This window comes from Schistocerca serialis, chromosome 2 (assembly GCF_023864345.2).
Source record: "Schistocerca serialis cubense isolate TAMUIC-IGC-003099 chromosome 2, iqSchSeri2.2, whole genome shotgun sequence".
Taxonomy (NCBI): Eukaryota; Metazoa; Arthropoda; class Insecta; order Orthoptera; family Acrididae; genus Schistocerca; species Schistocerca serialis.
The window spans coordinates 52,341,243-52,356,029 of record NC_064639.1 but is presented as its reverse complement, the minus strand read 5'-3'; the positions used below and the strand labels follow the sequence as shown (position 1 = coordinate 52,356,029).

General features: G+C 43.1%; 1 protein-coding gene across 1 annotated transcript in view; it reads right to left on the bottom strand.

The window, feature by feature from the left end:
- LOC126455722 (dynein axonemal heavy chain 3) overlaps positions 1-14,787 on the bottom strand; it is a 1,249,696-nt gene that overhangs the window by 500,470 nt on the left and 734,439 nt on the right. The window lies entirely within an intron of this gene.

Genomic DNA, 14,787 nt, shown 5'->3' with positions numbered 1-14,787 from the left:
ATAACGGACTCCAACATAGTCCATGCATCTTAACAACAGATTCCAACTTAGTCCATGTATCTCAATGACTTATGACATCATAGGCATTACCATGGCTGCTCTTCCTCTAAGGCATACACCATATCTCCAAGGCAGGAGCTGACAATACAGTATAAACTGCATAACCAGCAGGTACCAGAAACATGGTAAGATGTTTATCATTATCTTGGCTTGCAGATATCCTGCGTCCATCCATTTCATAATACATGCGCATGAATAAAACATAGCTCAGAACAATAGATCATTTAATTAATTATGAAAGTAAACTTTTTATAGTGGTGATCATCATTTGGTTGTTTGAAAACTGATTTTGTAACATGACTTCACCAAAGTGATATGTTACATTACGAAAGTTCCTCCTCCGATGCATTGGTCCATCCCACAACCTCTTCTTGATCTCTTCCCTCAACCCCACCACTCCCAGCACTTCTAGCTTCTACATGCTTCCTAAAGTTGATAAACCCAAACACCCAAAATACCCCGATGTGGCTAATTGCTGTACACCACAGAGAGAATCTCTGCCCCTTATCTTATTATCTGTAACCTACCCTCCTATATACAAGACACCAACCATTTTCTCTAAAGACTCTCCACAGCTCATGTTCACTTAGCACTCAGCACCCTGTTCACCACTGTGGAAGCCACCTCCCTCTGCACAAAAATCCCCAATTCCCAAGGGCTCTACACTAACACTATGTTTCCCAATGCTTGACTGACTTCAAACTTACAACCTTCTTCCTGGACACCATGACCAACTATATCCTCTCCCTTATTTACTTCTCTTTTGAAAGCATCACCTATAAGCAGATCCATAGTACATCAATGACCATCTATGTGGCACTATCTTACGTTAACCAGTTCATGGGGCATCTAGTGAAACCCGTCCTGACCGCCCCAAATCCCAGGCGTCTCAAAAGTTTCAGATTCACTGATGGCATCTTGATGACCTGGACCAAGTATGAGGACATTGTATCCACATACCTCTGGCACCTCATTCTCCCCCATTTGATTCACCTAGTCCTTCTCAGCCCAAGAAGACACCTTCTTCGATGTCACCTCCACCTCAAAGATGGCTGCATCAGTACGTCTGTCACCTGTAGTGACAAGTGGTACCTCTCCAAATATGCCAAGTAACACTGAGAGATGACCTTGCTTTTTGGTCCTGTAAGGGGTCCATAGGCCCTTAATGTAACTTTGCACTCGGCACAGGTCGATAGGGTGAACAATCGATTGTGACGTGTTGAGAGAGCGAGTGTCGAGATGCACCAGTTGTGGTTGGCGGGTATGTGTGTGTGAAGGCCATTGTTGAAATACAGGTCTTTAATGGAGAAGGGTGCCGCCATCACCGTGGTTAGACCCCTATGTAATATATTAATACCGGGAAAGTGAAGAAGTATCATTACGAAAGTGATCAGTGACATTACTAGTGCCGATTTTTGGTTTCGCGTCTACCGCACCGGCCTAACCTTGGATTGCAGTGTTAGATGAAGTGATGGATTAGCATGTGACGATAATGGAAAATGAAGAAAGCCTGTGCTGAGATTAGCCGTGATTAGATATGTATGGCGAATGTTCCAAGAAAATTACTTTGGAGAGCACTACATATGGCAAACATAAACCCTTCCTTGATTAAAATAATACAACAGATGTATAAAGATAACATTTGCCAAGTGAAAGTTGGTAATAAACTTTCACAGAAATTTAGAACAAGCAAAGGCCTTTTACAGGGCTATCCCATGTCACCATCATTATTTAAAATCTATATAGATATTAGCCTTAGAACATGGTCTCGTAAATGTAATAGTATGGGATTAGAAATAAGAGATGGACTTTACCTACATCATTTATTATTTGCTGATGATCAAGTAGTCGTAGCACAAGATGGGGAGGATGCTAACTACACTCCTGGAAATTGAAATAAGAACACAGTGAATTCATTGTCCCAGGAAGGGGAAACTTTATTGACACATTCCTGAGGTCAGATACATCACATGATCACACTGACAGAACCACAGGCACATAGACACAGGCAACAGAGCATGCACAATGTCGGCACTAGTACAGTGTATATCCACCTTTCGCAGCAATTCAGGCTGCTATTCTCCCATGGAGACGATCGCAGAGATGCTGGATGTAGTCCTGTGGAACGGCTTGCCATGCCATTTCCACCTGCCGCCTCAGTTGGACCAGCGTTCGTGCTGGACGTGCAGACCGCGTGAGACGACGCTTCATCCAGTCCCAAACATGCTCAATGGGGGACAGATCCGAAGATCTTGCTGGCCAGGGTAGTTGACTTACACCTTCTAGAGCACGTTGGGTGGCACGGGATACATGCGGACGTGCATTGTCCTGTTGGAACAGCAAGTTCCCTTGCCGGTCTAGGAGTGGTAGAACGATGGGTTCGATGACAGTTTGGATGTACTGTGGACTATTCAGTGTCCCCTCGACGATCACCAGTGGTGTACGGCCAGTGTAGGAGATCGCTCCCCACACCATGATGCCGGGTGTTGGCCCTGTGTGCCTCGGTCGTATGCAGTCCTGATTGTGGCGCTCACCTGCACGGCGCCAAACACGCATACGACCATCATTGGCACCAAGGCAGAAGCGACTCTCATCGCTGAAGACGACACGTCTCCATTCGTCCCTCCATTCACGCCTGTCGCGACACCACTGGAGGCGGGCTGCACGATGTTGGGGCGTGAGCCGAAGACGGCCTAACGGTGTGCGGGACCGTAGCCCAGCTTCATGGAGATGGATGCGAATGGTCCTCGCCGATACCCCAGGAGCAACAGTGTCCCTAATTTGCTGGGAAGTGGCGGTGCGGTCCCCTACGGCACTGCGTAGGATCCTACGGTCTTGGCGTGCATCCGTGCGTCGCTGCGGTCCGGTCCCAGGTCGACGGGCACGTGCACCTTCCGCCGACCACTGGCGACAACATCGATGTACTGTGGAGACCTCACGCCCCACGTGTTGAGCAATTCGGCGGTACGTCCACCCGGCGTCCCGCATGCCCACTATACGCCCTCGCTCAAAGTCCGTCAACTGCACATACGGTTCACGTCCACGCTGTCGCGGCATGCTACCAGTGTTAAAGACTGCGATGGAGCTCCGTATGCCACGGCAAACTGGCTGACACTGACGGCGGCGGTGCACAAATGCTGCACAGCTAGCGCCATTCGACGGCCAACACCGCGGTTCCTGGTGTGTCCGCTGTGCCGTGCGTGTGATCATTGCTTGTACAGCCCTCTCGCAGTGTCCAGAGCAAGTATGGTGGGTCTGACACACCGGTGTCAATTTGTTCTTTTTTCCATTTCCAGGAGTGTATATGTGCAATCAACTAGCAGTAGCATACAAAACTTGGTGTTTGAAGATTAATTACCAAAAAACAGAATACTTGACTAATGATTCAGTTGAGCTATACATTGAAGGAAAGAAAATCAAAAAGATAAACACTTTCTGTTATTTGGGATCCATTTTAGAAATCGAGGGAAAATCAGAGTCAGAAATCAATAAAAGAATTAGTAGCGGACGGAGGGTCATTGGGATGCTTAACTCAGTCTTATGGAGCAGGAATGTAATGAGCAGAACTAAAAAATTAATATACAAATCCATATTAGAGAGTGTGGCTCTGTATGGAACAGAGACCTGGACAATTAACATGAAGCACATTAAAAAATTACAAGCTCTAGAGATGGACTTTTGGAGGAGATCGGCAAGAATCTCCAGGAAAGAAAAGATAAGGAACACCAAAGTAATAAGGAGAATGGAAATAAAAGAAAGAATATATGACGTAATGGATAGGAAGAAATTACAGTGGTATGGGCATGTACGACGAATGGAGAAAACCAGAATACCAAAATTGATACTGGAGTGGGAACCGGAGGGGAGAAGAAGAAGAAGAGGATGACCTATGACAACCTGGCTCCAAAATGTACAGCACACAGTGAGGAGAATGGGCGCAGAGGAAGAGGACACACAAGATCGAAACACCTGGAGAAATATTTTGAGATTATAGTTTAAGAACGTTTATTGTTTGTATTGTAATTTCCAAGTAAATTATTATGTTGGAGATAAGCCTCTGTAATGAGGAAAAGCTCAAAATAATAAAAAAAATGGCGAAGGCAGTGGCTGTCTCCTTTTTTGTGCTTTGAGAAGAATATAAGTTCGTAATTAGTAAAACTGTGTTGGTGTTCCTCATTACCAGACATTCAGTATTATAGTATTGAGCAGAACGAACTGGAATGTAACAACTTCCTTGGCAGTCAATTCTGATTGCCAGCCCCATTAGGTTCACGGTCATGTTAATAATAAATATTGGACTGCTATTCGATCAGATCAGGTCTGGATAAAAAACGGAGGTGTTACAGTCCCCTCCTCCAAACCAACCAACTTAGGACTGAGACCTTCATAGAATGAGATTAATCTCCAAATTCAATCAGAAACAGATCTCCTGTGCCTTGTATTGACAGTCACCTACCACACCCAACACACCCACAAAGAAACACTCCTCTTGTGGCTCAGTACTACCGCAGTCTGGCAAAACTGAATCAAGTTCCCTGCCAGGATTTCAATTGTTTCTCATCTTGCTCTGAAATGAGAAATACTCTCCTCACTCTTTCATAATGGTGTTTGCCTAATACCTAATCTCCACACTATCCTTGTCCATCCCTACTCCCATCCTCTTGTCTCATGGCTCATATCCCTGCAATAGACCTAGATGCGAAGCCTGTCCATATATTCTCCCACTATAACCTACTCCAGTCCTGTCATAGGTATCACCTGACATAAGTAAGGCAGGGCCACTTGTGAAAGCAGCCACGTGATCTACAAACTTAGCAGCCAACTAAGGAGCTGTCTGTCTGGATGAATTGCCCATCAACAAACTGTGGGCATGAGGCAGCTGGACCACCCAGCTGGTGAACACACCACCCAACACAATGTGTATCATTTTTTGTTCCATCTGGATGCTTCCCACCAACACCAGCTTTTCTGAGTTTGCATTCCCATAACTCTTCTATACTGAATCTTCACTAGCTCCTGTGCTCCACCTACCTCTACCCTTCCTGTTCCCACTACAGTACACACATGCCTTCTATATCACCAATGCACCTACAAATCTCCCTCTCCCCCTCCAGATACTGCAGCACCTAGCAGCCCTATCCTATCCCCACATTGTCTTTGAACACTCCCACATGTAACACCAGGGTCTTCCCTCATTCCTGCCCTGTTATCCCCCTACATCCCCACCACAGGCCTCTTTCTTACCTGCACCACCCATCCCAGCACATTACATCTTGCATCAGATGCAGTTGCAGTCAGGCCTTAGTGCCCAGAGTCAGTAGCCCTGTGTGAATGTGTGAGCAAGGAAGGAAGACTAGGATTTACTGTGCCATCAACATCACGAACATTAGAGAATGAGCACATGTTCAGAATGTTTCAAGGAAAAGACGGAAATCGGATGTGTCCGGCATTACCTGAAATGAATTAGCAAAATCACAGAAAATTTAAATCTGGACAGCCACATGTGAATTTGAACTGTCATTGTCCAGGATGCAAATACCATGTGTTAATGGCAGTGTCACCTTGCTTGGTGAATGTGAGTTCTACTTGTGAGGAAGGACTTTGTCTGAAAGTTTAAACATTTCATTTTCTTTCACAGTTTCCACCAGAATTCAGCGCACAGCTATCACACTCTGTCTAAGGTGTCAGTGGACCCCCTCTGGTGAGGCATGTGGTCTGCCATCCTCCCCCCCCCCCCCCCTTTCTGAAATCATATGGATGAAGCATGAAATCCCATCATTGATTCCAAAAAACAGGCACTGAACATTGATCTATACAGACTGCATATAGAACTAGTGGATCACATTAAGAGCCAATAGCCTTGCCACAGTGACAACAACAGTTCCTGTCAGATCACCGAACTTAAGCACTGTCAGGCTGGGCTAACACTTGGATGGATGACCATCCAGCCTGCCGAGCTCTGTTATCCAGCAGGGTACACTCGGCCCTTGTGAGGCAAACTGAGGAGTTTCTTGATTAACAAGTAGTGGCCTCAGTCTTGTAAACGGACAGACAGCTGGGATGGCAGTGTGCTGACCACATGCCCCTCCATACCCGCGTCCAGTGATGCCTGTCAGCTGAGGATGACACGGTGGCTGGTCGGTACTATTGGGCCTTCATGGACTGTTTAAGTGCAGTTTAGTTTAGTTTTAGTTTTAAATCACATAAAATACCCTCCATTTTTGACAAATTAATGCACACAGTCAAAACATATGCAGATACCATAATTGAAAGAAAACATGCAATATAACAAAAGAAATTCACCAAAATGATAAATCACACAAATACCCATCAATGGCATCACCAATACAAAAAATACACTTTTCACATGGAACAGACATAAAATTGTCTGAACATGAGAGCAGCCTACTCGAAAAGGGTCGCAAACAATGGTGTCACACAGGACAACAGAGAATATCATAACAGAAACCGAACACATCATAAAGTAACATGAAAAACATCCCTGAATTCAATGAAAATCTAACAGGAGATCTAGTTGCTGAGGAAATAAGAAACATAATCAAAGAGAACAGAACCACTATAAAGCAAAGCACAATGACAACTGAAGAGAAAACCTAAGGAAAACTACAGAAAAAAATTAATGCAATAAAATGCCATCATCACAAGGGTAGTTCAGTCACAGTCATAAAACAACAGGAATACATTACTAAAACATTAAAATTCATCCAAAGCAGCAACATCACATAACTAACAAGTGATCCAACAAGCTGACACCAAAGAAACTACCGAGCGAGGTGGCGCAGTGGTTAGCACACTGGACTCGCATTCGGGAGGACGACGGTTCAATCCCGTCTCCAGCCATTCTGATTTAGGTTTTCCGTGATTTCCCTAAATCGTTTCAGGCAAATGCCGGGATGGTTCCTTTCACAGGGCACGGCCAATTTCCTTCCCCATCCTTCCCTAACCCGAGCTAGCGCTCCGTCTCTAATGACCTCGTTGTCGACGGGACATTAAACAACACTAACCTAACCTAACCAAAGAAACTTATAGGAAACTCTGAAACACATAGAAACAATTTTTACACACACACAAATTAAAAGAATGATACAGAAAAATCGCAAGGCCCACATTTAAAAATCATTGCCTAAAGTTCACAAGCCTGGAATTCCTATATGTCTTTTGATAAACTTTACCAAAGCACCAACATACTACTTAAGCAAAACACATACACAGTCTGCTACAGACAACATACAAACACACTGAAAACAGAAGTCAAAAGAAATCAGGTGACTTAATAGAAAAAATAAGGAACAAAAACACCAAACTCAGCAACATCAACTTCATTTGACATAATTACCTTGGACACAAAAATTTCGACAGAAGAAACTGTCGACATCAGAGAAAGAAACCTACAACTACAAGAAAACATTCCCACAACAGACATACAGGAAATATCAGCCATTCTCTGGCTCATCACAGAGGAAAACTACTTCACATTCAACAACAAATTTTACTCTCTGCAAGATGAACTACCTATGGGATCCCGAGTCACTGTCATTTTCCTCAGTCAGGTAGAAAAGAAAATCTTTGACAAAATAGTAATACCAAAACAGTACAAATTGATGTATTGATACAGATATTGAAATGATATAATTTGCCTTAACTGATGAATCACAGTCTCACATACAAGAACTTCATGAGGACACAAACACCATCCACCCACAAATACAGATCACTATTGAAGCACAAACAGATGAAAAACTTAATTTACTAGAGCTCACCATACACAAGAGAAACAAAAAACATGAGTTCACAATTTACAGGAAACCCTCAATCACTGGCACCACTATTCATAACCAACCCAGTCACCCCATAACTCACAAAGAGGCCAGATTCAGATATTTACAACACATACTGAACAAAACACCCATAAACAAACATGATTACACACAAGAACTAAATACTCTAAAGCAAACTGCACAGGATACAGGATATGATACAAAGAGAATAGATAAAATAAGCCACAAAATACAAAAACAGGCCACACGGTATCATGAAACATACACACAAAGAACCACAACACAACATACAACAAATCAGCAGACACTCAGCGACAAACAGCACAGACTGACTTACAACAACAGAGTCACACGTAGGGTGAGCAATATACTAAAGAAATAAGGACTAAACATAGCATACAGAACAAACAACACAATACACAAGAGACTTGGAAGAAATACTGCCAACACTGACAAATACAGCCACTCTGGTATACACTGACTAACTTGCAACTGCTGTCCATCTGTATATGTGGGCCAAACATGCACGGATTTCAGAACCAGGTACACAGAACATCTCAGAACACTGAGAAGCAATAGCTCAACTCAACATTCGGAGATCACCTGATGGCACAGAATCACCACCCAACAAACAATGAAATTGACTTAAAGATTCTTAAAGCTGTAACAGCCTATACCAAAAATGAATAATAGAAGAAAACTATCACATCCAAAAATCATAACCCCAAGGAAAGAAAGTACTAAATGAATACACATAACTGTGCAATAAAATCGTGTTTGCCTCAGTTGAAGAACTATATAAATAACACCCACACAAAAGTTCTCCCCCCCCCCCCCCCCCCCCCCCACTCACTTTGATCCCTGAACACACACACACACACACACACACACACACACACACACACACACACAAGCCAAGCACCATAAATGAAAACAATGCTTCAAATCTGCACACCTCACACAGATAAATATGCCACAAAACAAATGAATACTACACAGCCACAACAACATGTAAAGGTCATGAAAACACTGAGCAAGTTCAAAAAGTCACAGAAAATGCCTGTGAAATGACATTAGTGGTAGAAATCAGCATGTTACCACACCACAAACAAAGCAGACAACACCACAACATCAAAGCTGTAAGTAAAATGTAAAATAATGCAGTAATATTCATTTTTGTTGAGAAAGGCAAAATAAACAAAAATAAAAATTACATTTTGCTGCTTCTGGATGAGAAGTTGTAGATTGTGTAGCAGACGTACTGTAGATTGTGTAGCAGACTGACAGCTACCAATATCAACACTCAATAGCTTCATGTAATATGTGTAAACCATTTTTCCAAATTAGTTATAAAGCCAACACTTTAGGTATACTGTAATTAAAAAACATATTATGCCCATTAATATGAGGTTCATTCAAATGAAACCTGGCTAGTGCATCCACCTTTGCCTTACATGTAAGGTGGCACCACATAACTGCAAGTATAGTGGCGTCATCTATTGCTACAGGGACTGACACGTGTGCACCGTTTGATGTCGCACAGTGCCAGTGTGGTTTCATGTCGAAGAGAAGGTGGTCACACAAGTTATCATCCACCACTGAACATGCAGGCGAGTAAGCAGGAACAATGAGGAGTGATTCAATTTTTGGCGGCAGAGGGAGCTGGAGGCTGTGTAATGTATCGATGGATGTGGGTTGTGTAGGGTGAGTACAGTGTGAGTTGTTCAAGTGTTGTGGAATGGTGCAAACGATTCCTCGAGGGGCACGAGTCACTGGAAGATGGTGCTTGTCCTGGACAGGCTCATTGCATCATCACACTGGAAATGATTGCAGAAGTGGATGCTTTAGCCTTGGACAACCACAGAATCACCGTGGATGAGATGCATCAGTTACTTGATATTAGTGTGGGCACTGCCCACACCAAAATGCATCGACACTTGAACTTTCATAAAATCTATGTTGAGTGGCATACAGTACTGACAAAGTTGCTACTATGACAATGATCCATCCCTCAAAACATCAAAGAAACTTGTTAGATCAATAAGAAGCAACATGGAAGAGTCCAGTAACAGTAGTATTGAAGGAGACAAGGGTAGTGGCAGAAACACTGATAGTGGTATTGTGAAAACAGTCCTACTATGAAATGGAAGTATCAACCTACAAAATCTGCAACCAAGTTCGTGTTAAAAGTGTCCCTTTCAACAAGGAACAGATCAAAAATTCTTCAAAACTTGGCAGAAGATGGAATAGATATACTTACACCATCACATCAGGGAGTTGACATCTAGTAATCCAGAATGGATAAGTAGTCAAAAACTGGTTCAAAGAGCAACTCAGTGAAGAGGAATTGACCTTGCATTTTGATGGGAAACAAACTGACAATAGAGAGTATCAAGTAGTTTGTCTGAGGAATTCTGCAAGAACTCTGCATTTTGGAATGTTGAGCTGTGAAAGCGCTGAGTACATCTTTACCTGTTACAGGTTCTCTTGGGTGAATACAATACATGTAGGAGTGTCAAAATGATTATTTCAGACACCACAGCAGTTAATATAGAGCACAAAAGTAGTGTAGTTGCTAAACTCCAGAGATGGTTACACAAAATTTTATAGAAGGGCCTCAGTTTATAGGGTGTCAACAATCTCAACCTGGTTCTACAGCATTTAATGGATACCTTGTTCCTGACAAAATCATCGTCACCCAGCAGCAAATAGGCTCAGAAAAAACATCAACATATGAAAACATTGGATACAGAGATGACTTCAGGATTAATTTTAAACTCTGTGAAGGGTGTAATTTCTATCAGGGGGAGAAAAAATAGATTCTAATCAAATGGCAGAAGCTACCTTCCATTCAGAGTGCCAGGTGGAATTCATGGGAAATCTATGAACTGATTAATTTTTTCTTCCTTCTGAAATGCAGAGTTCAGCTGAAAGCTGCTTGTGACCTCATTGCAACTGCATGGGCAAAGGCACAGTTTCCAAATCAGCACTATTTAGAGGACACATGCAATGAGCTGCATGCTGTTGTATCCAAACTGAAGTACCCGGAGGCTTCAAAATCTTTTTTCCACTCACTTGAAAATAATCAGTCCATGCTCGATGTGCCTTCCTCAAATATAGTGTCCAAGCAAGCTGTAAACCGATGTAAGACCTTCCAAGGACTTGTAAAAATGACAAATATCTTAACAGCAAGTTCAATAACAGTAAGTCCCAGATTCAAAACCTTCTGGTTATTCCATAAATGCTATATTTCATTTGTAAACGAAAGCTGTATAAATTAGTTTTAGATACTCCTGTTAAATACAACATATGGGAGTTATTTTCACAATTAAATAAAACGGACAACATTTTTCATGGCTTAAGGCAAAAATTCATCATTTGCTTTAAAATTTGGGAAAAGTTTAACACCACATAGCCGCCTCATCAACCATTTTCTGTTACCACCTGACATATGTGGTCAGCATTTGTGGCTGCTGTCTGTTGTCTACACAGTCCAATAGTCTTGGCTCCTGTAAAACGCTGTATCCCTACTCTAACAATCTGATGTATGAGAGAGGTGATGTTGTGGGGGTCTTTCACAACTGCCACAATGGCCTCATTCAGTAGTCAAACAATGGAAAATCCAGGATGAAATGTGACAATATTAGACAAGGAAAGTTACTACTCACTATATAGCAGAGATAGGCACAACAAAAAGATTAACACAATTATTGCTTTTGGCCATTTGTCAGCAATAGACACACATTCACACACTCGCGCAAACGCAACTTGAACACACGTCTGCAATCTCAGATAACTGAATCCACACTACGAGCAGCAGCACCACTGCATGATGGGAGTGGTGACTGGGTGGGGGTAAGGAGGAGGCTGGGGCAGGGAGGGGGAGGGATAGTATGGTGGGGGTGGCAGACAGTGAAGTGCTGCAATTTAGATGGAGGACAGGAGAGAAGGTGGAGAGGGGGGTAGGGTAAGTAGTGGAAAGGAGGGAAATAAAAAGAAATTAAAAGACTGTGTGTGGCGGTGAAATGACAGCTGTGTAGTGCTGGAATGGCAACAGGGAGGGGGCTGGATGGGTGAGGACAGTGACTAAAGAAGGTTGGGGCCAGGGGGGATACGAGAACATAGGATGTATTGCAGGGAAACTTTCACCTGCGCAATTCAGAAAAGCTGGTGTTGGGAAGGATCCATATGGCACAGGCTGTGAAGCAGTCATTGAGATGAGGGATATCATATTTGGCAGCGTGTTCAGCAACAGGGTTGTCCACTTGTTTCTTGGCCACAGTTTGTCAATGGCCATTCATGTAGACAGATAGCTTGTTGGTTGTCATGCCTACATAAAATGCAGCACAGTGGTTGCAGCTTAGCCTGTAAATCACGTGACTGGTTTCATAGGTAGCCCTGCCTTTGATGGGTAGGTGATGTTAGTGACCGGACTGGAGTAGGTGGTGGTAAGAGGATGTATGGGACAGGTCTTGCATCTAGGTCTACTACAGGGGTATAAGCCATGAGGTAAGGGATTGGTAGCATGGGTTGTGTAAGGATGGACGAGAATATTGTGTAGGTTTGGTGGACGGCAGAATACCATGGTAGGAGGGCTGGGAAGGATAGTGGGCAGGACATTTCTCATTTCAAGGCACTATGAGAGGTAATCGAAACCCTGGCGGAGAATGTAATTCAGTTGCTCCGGTTCCAGATGGTACTGAGTTACGAGGGAAATGCTCCTCTGTGGTCAGACTATGTGACTTTGGGAGGAGGTGGGAGACTGGAAAGGAAAGGAAGTGGAGATTTGTTTTTGTACAAGGTTGGGAGGATTAATATGGTCAGTGAAGGCTTCAGTGAAACCCTCAGTATATTCTGAGAGGGACTGCCCGTCGTCACCCCCACTGAGAGAATCTCTGCTCTTATAGACCAACACCTTCAACCTATTACCCAGAAACTATCCTCCTATATAAAAGATACCAACCATTTCCTCCAACAACTCTTCACAGCCCCTGTCCCTTTACCACATGGTGGCCTGCTCATCACTACCAATGCCACCTAACAGTACACTAACATTCCTAATGCCCATGGTCTTACTGCTATTGAACATTACCTTTCCAGATGCCCTTTGGATTCCAAACCAACAACCTCCTTCCTAGTCACCATGACCAACTATATCCTCACCCACAGTTATTTCTCCTTTGAAGGAATTACCTACAAACAAATCCGGGGTATGGCTATGGGCACCTGCATGGCACAATCCTATGCTAACCTATTCATGGGCCATCTAGAGGTATCCTTTGTAAAAACCCAGAATCCGAAACCCCTCCCTGGTTTACATTCATTGATGTGATCTTTGCTATCTCGATTGAAGGTGAGGACACCCTATTCACATTCCTCCAGAACCTCAACAACTTCTCCCCCATTATCTTTGCATGATCCTATTCAACCCAACAAGCCACCTTCCTAGATATTGACCTTCACCTCAGAGATTGCGTTCACCACCACACACAGTCTTTTAATTTCTTCTTATTTCCCTCCTTTCCACTACTTACCCTACCCCCCTCTCCACCTTCTCTCCTGTCCTCCGTCTAAACTGCAGCACTTCACTGTCTGCCACCCCCACCATACTATCCCTCCCCCACCCTGCCCCAGCCTCCTCCATACTTCCACCCAGTCGCCACTCCCATCATGCAATGGTGCTGCTGCTCATAGTGTGGATTCAGTTGTCCGAGACTGCAGACGCGTGTGCAAGTTGTGTTTGCGTGAGTGTGTGTATTTGTGTCTAATGCTGACAAATGGCCAAAAGCAATAATTGTGTGAATCTTTTTGTTGTGCCTATTGTGACTCAGCATCTCTGCTATATGGTGAGCAGCAACTTTCCTTCTCTAATATTGGTTCATTCAATAGTCAGTCACACCTGCTTCATGCGCCTTTTCCTGCTGCATTTTCTTGGCATGGAGGCAATGCTTAATGAATTCTTCTGTTGTGTGATGTCCTTTACTAGAATAGCTTGGTGCATGTCTTTTCAACTCCTTTCAGTAAGTGTTGGATTTCGTTTGCTCCTGTCATATTCATTTTTACAATGTGGCATAGGGCAAAAACATACTACATGTTGAACTGTGTCATTACTCCATGACACTGGGCCATAGTCTTCAATTTTTCTTCCATTAAGCAGACTTGCTGCTGATTGTTGCCAAATGTTTTCGTCAATATGATGTGGAATTTGTTCCACCTATAGACCTTCTCTTTCTTGTTCTTTGAACTTCTATTAGGCTACGCCATCCAAGTAAAAGTATATGTTTGTCAAATACATCTTATTATCCCACCTACTGTGTTTGCAGACTCAGTCAAATCCTTTCAGCCATTTTATAGCTTCCTGTCCAGTGTCTCCAGAAAGAACTGATTGATTCCTGGCATGAAGCTAGTTTGTTCTGTTTAGGAATTCACTGGTATTCTAAATATACTGACCTTTGGGATGATGTACTACTTATTTTCTGATTTCTGCCCATGTGAGTGACAGCTTACAGTGATGTCGATATTATGAAGCACATGGGATCTCCACCAAACTATGTCACTTCATAAACATAGTCAACTCCATATCCAAGAACAGGGCCATTAGTGAAGTACAACAATTATTACTGAAAACGTGTTGTATTACTAACACCACTTTAAAGCCATGATGGCTTCCTGACAGAGGGTACTGAAATTTATACCAACATTGGATATTTCAGATTATACAAACATTACACACATTAGAAATTTTGAGAACCTTCCAGAAATGACAGGTACTACATAACAAATAACTTCTGCTGGTCGGGTTTGAATTGGTGCATGGCAGCATGCAACCTGTTGCCACTAACCACTACATCACACTTCATGAAACACAGCTCATGGCAATATTTTGGTCAATTCCAGATTCTGAAAGTTCTCATTTACATTCTATAGA